The 17,391-nt window shown below is 38.9% G+C and overlaps 2 protein-coding genes across 2 annotated transcripts in view; both read right to left on the bottom strand.

Annotated features, from left to right (window-relative positions):
* The window catches only part of dnpep (aspartyl aminopeptidase), a 112,940-nt gene that overhangs the window by 46,457 nt on the left and 49,092 nt on the right, over positions 1-17,391 (bottom strand). The window lies entirely within an intron of this gene.
* ptprn (protein tyrosine phosphatase receptor type N) overlaps positions 1-17,391 on the bottom strand; it is a 54,728-nt gene that overhangs the window by 31,067 nt on the left and 6,270 nt on the right. The gene's annotated exons all lie outside the window — the stretch shown is intronic.

The raw sequence follows: 17,391 nt of genomic DNA, 5'->3' as shown, positions 1-17,391 counted from the left end.
CAGGACATCCTCTCCACTAAAGAGAAAAGTGGGCCAAAGGAGATCCACATGTACTCTTTGTCTGATTTGGGAATGCAACCCCCCATTGCTTGCATTTGAATGGTTCTCAACCTGTGAGTCCGCAGATGTTTTTAGTGGTTCTCAACCTGTGAGTCCCCCAGATGTTTTTGACCTTCAATTCCCAGAAATTCTAATAGCTGGTAAACTGGCTGGGATTTCTGGGAGTTGTAGGCCAAAACACCTGGGGACCCACAGGTTGAGAACTACTATTTTTTTACCACCTCTGTGTTACAAAGTAGCTTTACTCATTAAAAGGCTGATTCTGGAGAGGAAACTGAAATACATGAAGCATTTGAAGTAATTGAAGCTTTTAAAATTGTACTCCCTGATCAGGTATTGAGCTTTATGGATTTTTAAAGAGAAGGAACTGCAGCTACAACTGTCAGAAGCTACAAATGGGAAACAGAGGTAAACAGAGATCCCATATATCTGAATGGCACAGGCTAAAAACAGTATTTTTCTTTAAAAAAAAAGGAAGTGTAGCCCACAAGAGGCTGTTGAGGATGGGGCAGAAAAGAAGATTGGAAGCTTTTGTGTCCTTAACTTTCTTAGCTTAGCTTTGGCTCCAAGTCTCACCATACTTTATTGAGAAGGCCCACTTCAGCTGTCTGGGACAAACTGGTTTGGGGGTAGGGGCTCAAATGGCTGCAGGAGGAGAGGAAGTGGATATTGAACCTTTCTCTTATGAACTCCCCAAAGTTACCTTTAGTGGATTGGAATCCAACTGCTCAATTAAACATTTGACAGGTGAGTCTAAAAGGTTGGCTTGCCATTTCCCTAGATGATAGCTTTCAAGAATCAAGTGACAGCAGCAAACTGCTAAAGGCAACAGGACCTTCATCTTAACCAACTACTGCTGGACTGTAGCTCCCATTATCTCAGACCACTGGGCACAATGACTAGGTGGTGAGAGCTGGAGTCTAGCAACATCTGAAGAGCCACAGATTCCCCATCCCTAAACTAAACTACTAAGTTAGTCTGTTCTTGTTTCCTTCAGGAGGCTGAGATATTATTACTTGTTTCTTCTTGCTGGCTAAAACGTTTATGAATCTTTTTGGGTTCAGAATGGGGGAATTGTGCTCATATTAAAGAATTTAAAAATAATAACGAGGAATTTTAATTAACACAATGACAAAACCAACAATTTGAACACCCAACTCAACCCAGAAACCAGGCATTGATTAATTAAATGGAACTCAGAAACGCTACAGAAACAGCCACCAGAACTAAACAGGAAGCAATTAACTATGTAGGATTTTTTTAAAATAAATAAATAAATAAGGAAAACGGTATAGCAGGCATGGTTTTTGATACCAAGCAGATGAGATGCAGAATACTTGTCAGTATTAGCATGGGGGCTCAAGGCTGGAAACAGAGCCGAGGCTGAGAAATGTTCAATAGAATAAACATTGCTGTCGGCAACTAGTTTATACAGTTGTCATGTCTATTAGGATATCATGTCTGTACAGTGCAATTTCCTTGGTTCCGTCCTGAGTGATCCACCTCCCAGTTCCCTCCCCAGGGGAAGGGATATCTGCCATCCCAGGACACCAGTTTGGGAATGCAGAGTGTTGGTTTTGGGACAGTCTTGGGGAGAATTCTTAGTTTAGGGGTCCAGTTCTAGATCTTATGAACTAAAGGATTTTGATGTTTCCTCTGCTGTAGACCACTGGAAGCATTTTTTAATTGTGTTGCTGTTGTTGTTAACTTTATTTCTTTTTCCCAAAGGGGAGACTTAAGGTAGATCACAAATTAAAATACTATAATATAAAACAACTAGGATTAAAACGGAATTACCAGTGTGGTGTAGTGGTTACAGCATTGAATCAGAGCTCTGACTCTCCACTCAGCCATGGGAAAGCCCTAGATTACCTTGTTCAAATCATACTCTCTCAGCCTCAGAGGAAGGCTAATCTCCTATAAACAAATTTTGCCAAGAAAACCCCATTATGGCTATGGAACTCCCCCCCTGGTGAGATTAGATCAGTCCCCTCCCTCCTCTCCTTCAGAAAGATGGTAAAGACCTGGCTGTGGGTGGGACCAAGCCTTTGGGGCAGTGCAACGAGGCAATAATAGGAAACCTATTCCACTGATCGGAGCCATCATGGTGTCCTGAGTTGGTTTAAATAGCTGATTTTAAAGTAGATATAACTGATTTTAATGTTTGTGTATATTTATAATTATTTTATGTCCCGGCATGGAGTGTTTGCCATATATATGTTGTGCTCCGCCCTGAGTCCCCTTCAGGGTAAGAAGAACGGAATATGAAGGTTTCAAATAAATAAATAATAAATTGTTTGTTTGTTTGTTTATTTTTATCTCGCTTTTCTCCCCTGGGTGATTCAAAGTGACGTACAGTAGTCAGAAGCAACAGAAATTACATAACATACAAATTCATATTTAAAAACATCATAAGCCAAATAAATAAACCATAAATAACAAATTAATAACTTACGACAACATTATAGGGTTGTCCTAAGGTTACCATTAGTCAGAAAAGACTTGAAGTCATACAACAATAACATTTGACATTTAGAACATACAGTTAAAATTAATAAAAAGAAATTTTAAAAATTATGGTTTAAAATATTTTAAAAGTATAGCATTTTCTTTAAAGCCCCCTCATGAAAAAAACCCTTTGTGACTGATAAAGCAGATCTTACAGCAGTGCCACGTGTCTGTTTTCAATACCAAATCAAGTCTTGGGGAGATCTGGGACTGCATCTGTTCCAGCTCAGAACAAGGAGGACAAGACGTCATTTTTAAAAGAACACACATTAATTAGTCAAAAGCAAAATATGAGCAAGTTAGGAGGCATTGGAATAATACATTTTGACAAGGATGTTACCTGGATGCTGTTTAAACACTGACGGAATTAAGGATACTCATTCTGTAATGGAGTTTGCAACTCTGCTAAGCCATGAAAAACCAGCTGGGTGACCTCAGAAGAAGTCAAAGGTAAACCACCTCTGAAAAAACTTTGCCAGGAAAACCCTGCAATGCATTTGCATTCAGGTTGCCTATGTTGGAAACCACTTGAGGGCACACAACAATAAAAAGGAAGTACAGAAGTAGCTTTATAGCTGAACAAAGAATCCAATAGCAGCTGTCTGCATGGAACTAACCATGGTCCTGAAATCTACCAGCTAATACATTTGGAGCTAAGGAAGGAACGTCCACTTAACTCCCTTTTCAGAAAAATGTAGAAATTGCTCAGCATAGGAGTTTCACAGCAATTGGTATGATATCTGGAGCCACATTTATTTCTTTGCTGAGCCTTATCCCTGATCTCAATGACAAGATTAACAGCAGCAAAAATAAGTATGGGATTATAAACAAGACAGTAAAGATATGCATTATCTGTGTTTTAGGGGAAAACCAAAACAAGGAATTGCCGGGCTGGTTTCATGAAGCCAGGGGAAAGATAAGGAGCCAAAATTAGGATCAAAACATGCAGTGAAAGTTTCACTTATGGTTCCTGTCTTTTGATAAACACTTGCAATATTTCTCGGCCCAATCCCTGTTGATGCTGGAAACATTTCCTAAGGTTTGAAATATGACACCTGCTAATAGCAGCCAAAAGGTAGATGCGGAAGGAAGCACAGAAACTGTGAAAGCTCCCTCAGGGTTGACTGATATTTTATGGAACAGATGTCTGCCATATGTATGCTGATATCTTTTAGCGAAGACCATAAAAAATGAAGGAGAGACTCTTATCTCTATAGACACAGGGACAGACAGTGGGGATGTGCCACAGAGCTCCAGCTGGACACAGTTCCCTCTAGGGTATCCATCACTTGTTTACAGGTACACACATTTCCTTCACACTTTAGGAATCCATCACAGCAAATACTGGCATATCAGTGACAGACATGTTTGTTGCATAAAATGTGAATAAGCCCTTACAGGGCTCCAAGAATGGGAGGGTGGAGGAGATTGCTACAGGCATAGCTCATCCATCCAACACAGATTCCAATAGTATTATATCAATGGCCCAAAGCCTGCATGTCTTCTAGCATTTGGAAAAGCTTATTAATTAGTGGTGCTGAAACAGACGACTATTTCCAAAATTGTCATTGGCCATGTTTGGGGGGATCCTAGGATCTGTAGTCCAAAAGTAGGACCTCCAAACAATGCTCTTTCTTTGTCAGCACAACTCCAGACTTGCTTGGATCAATTCCAATCTGTTTACATAACAGAAATAGCCTTGCTCACCTTGGTGGATGACCTGCACCAGGAGTTGGACATGGGAAGTGTATCCCTGTTGGCCCTCCTGGGTCGTTCAGTGGCATTTGATTCCATCAACTTATTGATTTCTTGTCTGATATGGGACTTGAAGCATCACCTTGCAGTGGTTTCAATCTTTTGTGACTGGATGTTCTTGTTTAGGCTTTTGGTCATTAGTTGTGGGATTCCACAGGAGTCAGTACTGTACCCTATGCTTTTCATCATCCATATGAAATCACAGAGAGGCAATACAACAATTTTGGATTAGATGTCATCAGTATGCTGATGGTATACAGCTCTATCTGTCCTTCAAAACTGATGCCAAAGAATACTTAGAGGTGGGTTTGCCAATTTCTTCCTAGTGTTCTAAAGAATAGGACAGGGAGCAATGGATTGAAATTGCAGGAAAAGAAATTCCACATAAACATTGTAAAAAACATCCTGAGAGAGCTGTTTGACAATGGAATATGCTGCCTTGGAGTGTATTGGATTCTCCCTCTTGGGGGCATTTAAATAAAGGCAGAATGGCTGTCTGTTGAGACAGCTTTGTATGTTCCTGCATGGCAAGGGTATGGACTGGATGGTCTTTGTGGTATTTTCCAACTTTATGATTCTATTAAATATAGCCTACAGCACCTGTTATTTTATAGTGGTCTCCCATCCAAGTACTAACCAAGGCTGGCTCAGAATAGTTTCCAAGATTAGACAGTATTTGGTGCCTTTAGGCTTTTTAGGTTATCTACAAACCCTAAACAATTTGGGGGCAGTTGTTGAAAAACTGTCGTCTCCTATATGAGCCTGCCAAAAAGTTGAGATCTTCAAAGAATGCTCTGTTACATATCCTAATACTTTGTGAAATTAGGCTAGTGGATGCATTGAAGAGGTCTTTCACTGAAGAAAGGCCTCAACTGTGCATCTCCCTTAAATGGCTGGTCCCATCTCTTCTAAGATTCCAGCAGGCAGGCAAAGCAGCACAGTTTCTCAAGAGATTTAGTGTCTGAAACTGCTGTTTTGATCAATTTAAAACTGGATTCTACAAATGTTTTTAGGACTGCTTTTAGGAGTGTTTAAAGCTGAGGCCCCCAAACTAAGGCCCAAAGGCTGGATGTGGCATTCAAGATGATTTACCCAGTCCCCGCCCTAACCTTTAGACTTTGGGTATCTCTTGTTACGGATTGATGATGATAAATGGAAGCTCTTACGTGTGTCCGTGAGCCAGAGTCACCCACAGAATAATATGTCACTCAGGTTTGCAGAACAAAAATACAGGAACTTTACTGATTCCAAGAGATCAAAAGAAAAAAAACCAGTAGTATTTACAATGGTCCCTTTGATCACTTACAGAAGTCCACAGTCCTTTCTCAGTCCACAAATCTGCTTCAGAGAAGAATACAGTCCTGATACTTCACCTTTTTTTCTCAGCAGCAAACAGGCCCCAAAATAGCCAGGCCTCTCTGAGTACACACTGCTCTCTAGAAGTACTCAGCCAGCACTGAAAAACTTGTCCAAACTGGTTCTGCAGCAGCAGAACAGAAACAGTATCAAATCAATCCGAGTTCTTTGCAGATTCAGCCAATTGGCTTTATGCACTTCATTTTCCAGTTAACACACACAGCACAGTGCCTTTGCAAACTGTGACATCTCTCAGTTTGAAATGACTTGAAGGCACACAACAACAACAATAACAATCCTCATTAACCTGATTATCTCATCAGCCAAAAGCAGGTCCACACTTCCCATTGAAATACTTCTCACTGAAATACTGTGTCGGTTAAAATTGTTCTTCATTTTAAATATTGTTTTGTTCTTTCATTTTTTTTGTACTATAAATAAGATATGTGCAGTGTGCATAGGAATTAGTTCATTTTTTCTTCAAATTATAGTCTGGCCCCCCCAACAGTCTAGGCAATTGTGAACCAGCCCTCAGCTTAAAAGGTTTAAGAACCCCTGGTTTAAAGAGTACTTTAATGTGTTTTCACACCATTTATCTCTGTATTGTTTTGATTGATTTTTATTTGTTCATTGTTTCAGGATCCTTTGTGATGTGGGAGGTGATACAGAAATACTTTAAATAATAAATAAATACATGGTATTGATATAAGATAAGACATAAGATTGCTAATCTCACAGATGATCCATTCTTTTAGAATATTTATGTCCTGCTTCTCAGAATAAGGAGCACAAGGTTTTTCAACAAATTCCATCAAAATTCGAGACTTCTGTTTCTCTGCAAGCTTATCTACAGCTCTCCTACATCTTAATAATAATAATAATAACAACAACAACAACAATACTATATTTCTACCCCGTCACCATTTCCCAAAAGGGACTTGGGGTGGCTTACGAAGCACTCATCTTGCCCATGAGTGACTCCTTATTTAATAAGACATTTGAGGATTGCTGTTTTTAACACTGAATCTTACATATTGCAGTTTTACCTTCCTTTGTGTGCTTCCTAACAGTTCTTGAAATTTAAAATCTTGCTGCAGCTTTTAATCGTGATTTTATTGCCATTTTATGTACATCTACCTTTTACATCTTGTGCATTACTACCTTAAGTGTTTTTATTATAGAAGAAAGGCAACATTTAAAAACATTCAATAAACAAAATTATGAGATGGCAAACATGGAAAACATCCAAAATACACAATTCAAGCTAATAAGCAACGAATATGGATATAATAAATAATTCTAAAGGCAACAAATCCTATCGGATCTTGGGAACAAAACAGCATCAGTCCTGTATTTAGATGGGAGACAGCCAAATTATGTCAGGTGCTGTATGAACTACATTTCAGAGGAAGGAACTAGAAACCCCCCTCTTGAGTATTCTTTGCCTAAGAAAACCTAATGAAATCCATGGGGTCATCATACATTGACAAGTAACTTGAAGACATATTCATTAGTAGTAAGAAATCAAATTAGTCAGGCCAAGCCATCAGAAGTATAAAACTACTGGAGAGGACCTCTGCGTTCCTAAAACGCCTGAAAATGACTTATTGGTTGAGGACAGTGACCTCTGGAATCAAACTCAGAGAGATTCGAATTCTATCCTTCGTTGCTTCTCCAAAAGTCACTGAGTAACATAGTCACTCTCTCAGCTCACAAGACTGTTGTGAGGAAAAAGAGTGGGAGAGAAAAATGGCAGGGACTAACTGGAAGAAAAACAATTTGTAAATGTGGCATATAAATAAATAATACAGAAGAAATTTGTGAGAGCCAGACAAATTGTGCCTCATTTCAAATGCAGGTGAGCTCTTTCCTTATCAATGTGTTCTCAATAATTCAAACATTCTTAAGAAGAGCCTTATCGGACAAGAGTTCAGGAACCTGAGTAACAATCAATAATGTCACCCAAGATCAGTATCCTCCCACTAGACTCAAATCAAGGAGGAGCTTCATGAGAACCACCACTCCTCTTAGTGTTCCTCCAGCAACAGCAAGGGTGTCCCTCTGGGCAGCTAAACCGGGCAATTTCAACTGGATGGCCCCCCATGAGGGTCTTCCTCCAGGGGCAAACCAAGAATGGGCAACTTGGAAGTCCCTAAACAGACTCAGAAGCGGAGTGGGCAGATCAAAAGATAACTTTGCAAGATGGCACTACCTGGAGGAATCCTCCAGCTTTTGTGACTGTGGAGCAGAACAAACAACTCTGCATATGTATGCTTGTCCACAATGTCCTGCCTCATGCACGGAAGAGGAGTTGTTTAAAGCTACGGACAATGCGGTCTCTGTTACCCGCTTTTGGTCTAAAACTATTTAGCTGCTTATGATTCCTTTATTTCATCACTTTTAAACTTATTTATTATGCAATACTTTTGACACTAAATAAATAAATAAATATGGATAATTTATTAATAATCTGTTTTTATTACTCCCACGAGAAGCCCTGGAATCAATGGTCAGACGTTACAGGGAGGCGAAATTTAGGTCACTATTAGAAGAAACTTCCTAACTGAGAATAATAGTGGAAAAGACTGATCTGGGATATATTGGGCTCTTCTTCTCTGGAAGTATTTAATCAAAAGGCCAAACTTTAGCACAGCAGGTTAGACCACCAGCTGCACTAAATCTTGTCAATCGAGGGGATGACAGTTCAAAGCCCAGGTCAGGGTGAGCTCCTGGCCTTTAGCCCAGTTTCCATTTACCTAGTGGTTTGAAAGCAAAATGTGAGTAGATAAATAGTGGGGAGGTATTTTAAAGCACCCATAAAGAAATGCCAGAAAAATGCTGGCAACTTTGATCAAGGAGGAAGTTTATGAACAAAGCTCTTCAGCACGGAGATGGAGCGACAGCACCCCCAGTGACCAGAAGTGAGCACAAGCCTCCAAGATGTTGTAGATGGGAAAAGCCTATATACCTCTATCTATGTACAATTACCTGTCTTGTCAGTGTATAAACGACATTGAATGTTTGCCGCATATGTATGTTCTGTGATCTGCCCTGAATATCCTTCAGGGTGAGAAGGATGGAATATAAATACTGTAAATTAAAAAAATAAAGGTTAAATAGCTCTCTAACATTGAAAATGGTACTGCCAAATTCCTTTAAAGGAACTTGGACAGTTGATCATTAGGGCTTTTTTTTCTTTTCATTTTGGATTCCAGTGAAACCTTTGCTGAGTCCCAAGGACAAAAATGATGCAATATAGTCCATCACGACTGCTTATGTAGTGCGTTGTGAGTTGCTGTTACTCCGTCCCAAATTATCAGCTAGATCATTGCATAGCAAAGGCCTATGCTTTCATGAATTGCTGTTGTATTTTGTCACTATTTTCTAGGTCATTGTTTAAGGAAACAGATGTTTATTATGTAATCATACCTTTAAAAGTTTATCCATATTAATGATGTCCTTCAAACATAAAGTATTTTTATATCAACATTGTTCTTGTTCATTCTTTTCCTCTAAGCCAGTGGTTCTCAACCTGTGGGTCCCCAGGTGTTTTGGCCTACAACTCCCAGAAATCCCAGCCTGTTTACCAGCTTTTAGGATTTCTGGGAACTGAAGGCAAAACATATGGGGACACACAGGTTGAGAACCACTGCTCTAAGATCTCTCTCACATATCCAAAAGTTGCATTGTTTTTAAGATTGTGAAACGTTATTTTAGCTCACTCATGTCAATTTTGAAAGATTTCAATTCATTTTCTTCTATGACCAATATAAAGGCAATATAGTCACAAATTTCAACATCTAGAAATGTTTCTCTGTGTCCTTCATTCTTTGTAAGGCCAAAAGATGTTGGTGGTGTGTCTGAAAGCATGTACAAAACTCAGTATCACAATGAAAAAGATTAAGATGAAGAGCACAACTAATATTCAATTTATTCCTTGGTTCCAAGACCAAGCATGAGTGTATACATCTGAATTAGCTCTCTCATCTCACTGCACTCAGACCCAAAGCTTCAAAGACCAGATTATGGTTTGCCAAGATAAATCTTCTTAAACAGATCAAAGCTTTGGTATTTTAAAAAGCACCTTACAAATAAGAAGCAATTTAAACATCAGGAATTGCACTTAAAAGAGAGCTCTGAACACATGCAAATAATTTCAAAAAAGGTGAAGGGCAGACATGCAGCTACAAAACTTCATAGCCAGAAGAAATACTCTTCCTATGTAATGTTACTGCCATCTATTACAAATGATCAAGGAATACATGTGGGCAAATCATACCATTTCGTTAGAATCTCATCCTGTGCCGAACATTACCATGTACAAGAGGATCAAGGATCACACCATGTTTTAAGAAATGCAGATCACTGAACAAAATTATGATGAAATATATATTTAACTATTTGGTAGAACGGTTGGCTGTCTTGAGGAAAAATAGCCTTACTACTATATAAGCATTTTGAAATATAGGAGATAGCTAAAGCAGTGCTTCTCTACTGTGAGAACTGGCATTTTTTCCCCAACTATGCTCACTGGGTAAAATTGGGTTTTTTCACCTTAGAAATTTGCAGGCAACTGGCAACAAATTAGACCGGGCTTTAGCACAGCAGGTTAACCACCAGCTGCAATAAATCTTGCCAGTTGAAAGGTTGGCAGTTCAAAGCCCGGGTCAGGGATCAGCGCCCAACCTTCAGCTCAGCTCACTGCCCACCTAGCAGATTGAAAACAGCTATGAGTAGATAAATAGGTACCGCTTAAAGCAGGGAGGTATTTTAATGTCACCATAAAGAAATAACAGAAAAATGCTGGCGAAGGAGGAAGTCTGTGAACAGCGTTCTTCCACATAGAGGATGGAGCAACAGCACCCCTCTCCACCCTAGGTTGGAATTGAGCGAAACCTCCAAGACGCCTAAGATGGGAAATGCTTATATACTTCTATCTGTACTGTTGTCTGTCCTGTCTGTGTCTAACGGCATTGAATGTTTACTGTATATGTATTCTGTGATCTGCCCTGGGTCCCCATCAGGGTGAAAAGGGCAGAAAATAAATACTGCAAATAAACCAATGGTTTTGAAACCAGCACTGGTAATTGAGGCACCACTTTAAGAAGCTCTGCTATAAAAAGTCTCATTTGAGGACTAAACGAGATCAGATATGAAATGTACATGTTTGTTGCAATCATGTCAACTGTGGAGGGCCATGTTGGTTGTGAGAAGAGTTGATTCTAAGTCATCCTCTCTGAAATGGTTATTCCCTTAAAATGTGAGCAGCAGTTTCAATGGAGATCCTGTGCTCAGTATGGCAGAAGAAGAAACGTATACCTGACCTCCAGTTGTCATTTTGATGATAACAACAGCACTCATATCACCCACATGTACATAATTAACATGTAATATGATAGTGTATATGTGCGTATGTATGACGGTTATCCAGAAAGTAGATTACGTTTTGGAATTAAAAATGAACAAAGTATAGGAGAAAACATTTACCATATGCAGTTGAAAGCCACACCCAAATACCACTTCTCAACATAGTCACCATTCAAATCTAGGCACTTATCATAGCAATGAATGAGTTTGGCAACTCCTTCCCCACAAAACTCTGCCGCTTGCGTCCTCAACACAGTGTTTTGGCGACGATGCGCAGCTGCGGAAAGGGGTGACCGGCTGGTTGAGGACGCAAGCGGCAGAGTTTTGTGGGGAAGGATCATGAATTGTGTGATCAGCCCAGTTGCAAGGCAGCACAATACTGTAAGAGGGAAAAAATAGTAATATAGACCCATCAGTCTCGCTTAAAACATTTAATAGATCACAGAGGTGCTAATTTATATTCCCAAATCAAGCATTGATGTGCATATAGTTTGGTTGGCCAGCTAATCAAACTCTATAAGGTAGAGAGCAGAAAACTCTGGTCTCTGAACAGTTGCCCTTGGTGCTCTGTTATAGACGTTTTAGCATTTCTTCTGAACTGCCAAATTTCAGCACCTTTTATATCTTGCTATTATAAATCTCTGCACATGGCGTGATGTGATCTCCATTTCCATCTGGTGGCAGACAACATGATGAGGCTTCTGTACCCATCTAGAAATGGTATCTTTGCACCCCATGTTCAGCTGTTGGTTGGTCTCCTTCTCCCAGAGAGAAACACCAGCTGTTCTAAAGCTCTTATCTTAGTTGTCTGAATTTTCCCTTCTCTGTATCACAAGCCTTCTAGATCAATATCAATTCAAAAATTAAAGTAGTTTATTATTTGTCAAACAATTTGAAGTCTACCAAATCTACCTTTTTATGGGCATATTTTGGATATTTTTATCTTGGTCAGGTCAAGTCAGGTCATACCACTTAATGATATTCTCTTTTCAGCTTTCTTTCAAGACAATTGCTCCATTCACATCACATTCTCTCTATAACAGTGGTTCTCGACCAGTTTACCAGCTGTTAGGATTTCTGGGAGTTGATAGCCAAAACATCTGGGGACCCACAGGTTGAAAACCACTGTTCTATAGGCGATGCATGACTAATGTTATATTATTCATATAGTAAAATAATATCATCTAGAATTAAGAATACATGGATACATGAACTATTTGATATTTATATGGTAATGTGAAGAATTACAATCATACCAAAGTGAAAAAATGCCATAATTTGATCTGTATCCTAACAACTCTTCTGACTTCAAGATTGCCTCCCTCCTGAGACTGTATTTTATTTACATTATTTTTATTTTTATTATAAACCAGCCTCTGAGAACACATTCCAAAAGACATCAGATAAATTTCTCAAATAAAACCAGTTTTTATAGCTGTCCTCAGGGAGCTATCTTATAGCTCAAGAACCTAAGAGTTAGTTTATCCTCATTAGTATTAAAAGCCCCTCCACGGTGGCTCTGAAAATGACACACAATGTGAATTTATTTTATCTTGTTACTCCTAGGCATTTCTACCTCCCTTCTATCAAGAGATAACTAGAGCAGTGATGAATCACATAGAGAAGTCTCTAGAACTGTGAAAGATTGCTTGCAATTCCCAATGTTCCAGTTTATCAAAAACCAGACAAGCTAATGCTATGCCTATCAGGACCAGAGAGACCCCCTAATGTGCCTATCTAAATCCCTCAGGAGAGATTTAGAACCTTTGCAGGGTAGGCACAGGCAAACAATACTCCCAATTTTGGGGGACACACATTTTTTCAGAAATATTAAAATTCACTCTTTACATATTGAAAGTCACCTTGTACTTTAGAAACATCAAATGTAGTCTGTATAACTTGGTTTGGCATAACATCCTTGTGTTTGGCATATTACAATACATTTTATTCAAGTCACACCTACACACTGAATTTAATTTTTTAAAGTTATTATTATTATTATTATTATTATTGTTGTTGTTGTTGTTGTTGTTAGCCACACATGGAGCTTCAAGGTCTTGAACTGTTAAGAAATTATAAGGCACCACTTTCATTTTGCCAGTTTATGAATAATAGGTAGAAAAATAAAAACAAGAAATTGCAAGCATTAGTAAAACAAAGGAAATTATAATTTCTTGCCTCATTGAGTCCTCTATAATGTTAAGTAGACATAAAGAGCTAATTTCTATGAAAAAGAAACCAAGTACTGAAATTGCTATGATCTGATGTTTGGCACAGTCTTGTATAAAGACTTATTTTATTTATTTATTTATTTATTTATTTATTTGCGATATCTATCCCGCCTTTTTCCACCACGAAGGGGACTCAAGGCGGCTTTACATAAACGGCAACTATTTGATGCCTTGACAACAATACAACATAAAAAGACATTTAAGAAATCATAAAATTCAAATAAAACAGTTAAAACATTTAAAATCACAGTCATAATTAATCACATGATCCATAAGCGTAGTCCAGGCCATTCCTATAGTCATATTGATCCGTATCTGTTTGTTTATTGCACAGATTCTCTAAAAGCTTGGTCACAAAGCCACATTTTTACTTTCTTACGGAAGATCAAAAGGGAGGGGGCTGATCTAACATCTTTGTTGTTATATACTTTTTAGAAACAATTTTGGGATAGTAACTATATGAACAACTTGTTCTAACTATGTTATCTATAGTGTAAAATAAAATATTTTATAACCAAAAGTTTAAAAATAAAAAAACAAAGGTTTCAAGGGGAAAAAACAGAGAAGAAACTGTTCCTTCCCCACGTTTTCCAGATTTTCCCCCTCATGCCTTCAGATCTTTACTTATCAATCCCCAAGAAAACATGGCCCACAACAGACCTTGCCTCTATGATGGGTCTGAAGCCTACAAGGAGAAAACAGCATCCAATAAAGATATATGTCTCAGGTTTTTTACTGTTCGTGTATAAGATTGTAAAAAGGAAGACGAAAGCAAACCAGATTAGAGAATAACAAAGGGATAAAACTAATAGGCATTTTCTCTTGTCCGCCACATCCACATTGAATATCACAGCTGCCCAGTGGGTGAGTCAGAGCAGACCACAGCGGCATACGTTGCATTGCCTCTGACGTCTTTGCCAACGTGAGTCAGAGGTCTCTGGAGGAATGGGATTCTGCAGCCAAACAGAGCAAGGATGGCTCTGGCTCCATAAGCACACCTGTCCAAGGCATTTCCCAACTATACATTTAACCTAGTAGTAGATCTAAGAAGGCATATCTCAGCAATTGGAATTCCTCCTAAATATAAGCACACCCTGCAATTTTAAGCAAAAACAGCTTAATAGGTCTAGATTTCTACAAGTGGAAGACCTAGGCCCCTTCCGCATGGCTGAATAAAATCCCACCTTATCTGTTTTGATATGTGGCAGTGTGGACTCAGATAACCCAGTTCAAAGCAGATATTGTCGATTATCTGCCTTGATATTCTGGGTTATATGGTTGTGTGAAAGGGCCCATAGAGGCAGGAATTGCTTCTTAGAATATCCCTGGTAATTCCAAAATATATTCTAATCGGCATGTTCTCCGTGAGGCATTAGAGATAGTGAATAGGCTACTTTGGACATATATTTGTTTTTGAACATATATAATTAGACAGAGTGAGGTACCCATTTTAAGAAGTAGATATTTTTCAAATGGTGCCACAAAAGAGCAAAACATTGTTAGTTATGGAATTCGCTGTTGCCTTTTCAATGACATGGACAGGAGGAAATGTTTGTAGGGTTGTATAAGACACCAAAATAATATGGCTGTGCTTTAGGAACAATGTAACTTGACTTACTACAGGTAAGTGTCCTTTGCTGCTCAATCTCAGGCATCAAAATGTTTTGAGATTGCTCTGTCTGACCACAAAGTATGGGAAGGCGGAAGAACACATACTGGCAGTCTGCACACAATTTTTAATTAGGAAGGGAAGCCTCTTGTAAGGTAGACAAGATACAAAGCATCTTTACTCTTTGTACAATGTTTTCAGTTTGTCCTCATTCTTTGCTAATACACCATGTTATCCTCCCCCCAACACACCACTATAGCTGAGAGGTCGAAAAGATGAGGGTGGTCCAAAATAAAGTAATTACAGTTTTTATAAGGCTTTGAGTTTTATGTGTTCCAAACTAAGACTTTGCAGTTCCCCAACCTATTCCTTTTCATTCATTAGTTTTGGAGATGGATCAATTCTCTCTTGGGAACATTAATATCTGAGAGGAAGGCTATACAAGTGAAGCAAATAGGTTGGTTGGGTGAAAGAAAGATGGGAGTCTTTATGACATCTTCAGGTAACCCAACCAAACAGGGCCATATTCAAGTCTTTTGTCAAGCAGGAAAGCATATTGTGGATTCCATACAATTGGAAAGAAAAACTCAATAAATGGAACTCATTTTAAGAAAGTGGTCTCCCGATACCAATGCTATTTCTTTTACATTCAGCATCTTGGATTAATTTGTGCAGCCTCATCAACCACCTGAGTATGCAAGGAGGGACATGAACTGGTCGTTTCAGAAAAAGCTACCTAAAGTGCTATAAGCAATACGGAAAATGAGCAGGACGGGAGCAGCAGCCTGACCTGCCCAAAGATCTAGAAGATCAGGCTAGAATGACTGCACACTGTCCTTGCATCTGAAGAAACATTTCTTCTCCAATGGTATTCATCTCAATAATACCACTGGAGGTATCTTTCTCCTACCATTTTGAAATCCACAGATATAGAGAGGTATCCCAGAAAAAGGTAAAGAACAGAAACTCCATCTATGGAGGTATGACAGTAGACAAACACAAGCTTGACAATAGATAAAAACAAGCTAGGATCATAAAGCTGGAAGTAGAAATAGAGTCCAACAACCTGTTTAGTGCAGGATCTCTAGCTAAAGTGTCCCTAATAATTTACTATCTCATATATATTTGAAGACATCCAGAAAAAGAGACCACACTATCATTCTAGACCAGTGTTTCTCAAAGTCTTCTCCAGCTGTTTTAGACTTTAGCTCCCACCATTCTTAATAGCTGGTAAGTTCACTGGGAATTCTGGTAGCTGAACTCCGAAACAACTAGAGGAGCAGAGTTGGAGAAACACTGATCTAGACAACTTGTTCCACTGCCAAATTGCTCTTACTATCAAGAAGATTCTTCTAATGTCCAATTGAAATCTATCTTCCAGTAGCTTAAAACCATTAGACCTAGTTCTACTCTCTGTGGCAGCAGAAAATAGACTTGCCCCTTCCCCTCTGTGTCAGTCCTTGAAGTATTTAAAGGGTGCAATCATGTCAACCCTCAATCTTCTCTTCACCAAGCTGAACATGCCTAGTTTCTTCTACCTTTAATCATAGATTTTGTTCTCCATAGCTCTTATCATTCTTCTTGTCCTTCTCTCAACCCATTACAACTTGTTTATGTGTGCCAAAAGCTTTCCTTGGATGGCTTGGAGCCTTCAAAATTGCAAATCACAATATTTATACATTTCAAGGCTTCAAGATTACCAAGGCACAGACTGCTGACTTTTTCCCTGAGGTCTGAAAAATTGCCTAAATACAGCCAGGACAGCAGAGTATCTGCAGAAGGCCTTCAACCAGTTTCTTGGCACTGGGACAGCAAATTCCTTTTCTTATCCAATATGCCTCATACAAATTGAAAGAACATAAATGTATTTTTACAAGTCCAGCTTTTCTTCTACAGCCAGTGATCCCCACATTCTAATCTTCCAGGTGTTTTGTATTTCAATTCCCATAAGCCTCAGCTGCCTTTATTAATGATCAGGGATACTGGGAGCCGAAATCCAGGGTTTGGGGAACACTGTGGTACAAACACACTATTCCAGAGATTACATTTTAGAATGTCACAGAAACAGGCACTCAAGGGCTTTCCCTAACATCCAGTGTATAAAAGACCCTAGGATATCTGCAACATGTATGCTCAGCCTGCAGCTATTTTTGTAGTGTATTTCATTAAAACTTAATGGATGTTAATGCTATGTTAAGAGTGCTGTCTATGGTTTTCTGTCCCTCGTAAACACAGAAACATTAACATCAATGAGGCTTATGCACTGATAACAAGATTTGGCTTGTCAAATTCTGGAAGGCCACGAAAACCTTGGTATTTACAAATCCTTGATCCATCTGTAAAGGCCCCCTCGGGTCCAACACAAGCCGAAAAGCACCTTGTGCTCAATTCCTATTAAGGCTATGAAGAGACAGAAAGCAGCATCACCAAATCTGGATTCTCAGAGGGGCAGAAAGATTTTTGATTGATAAATGACAGAGAACTATACCATTGAGTCACTTCTTG

Source organism: Anolis carolinensis, chromosome 1 (genome assembly GCF_035594765.1).
Source record: "Anolis carolinensis isolate JA03-04 chromosome 1, rAnoCar3.1.pri, whole genome shotgun sequence".
Lineage (NCBI taxonomy): Eukaryota > Metazoa > Chordata > Lepidosauria > Squamata > Dactyloidae > Anolis > Anolis carolinensis.
Note: the sequence above shows the minus strand (reverse complement) of the source record. Positions and strands in the feature narration are given on the sequence as shown.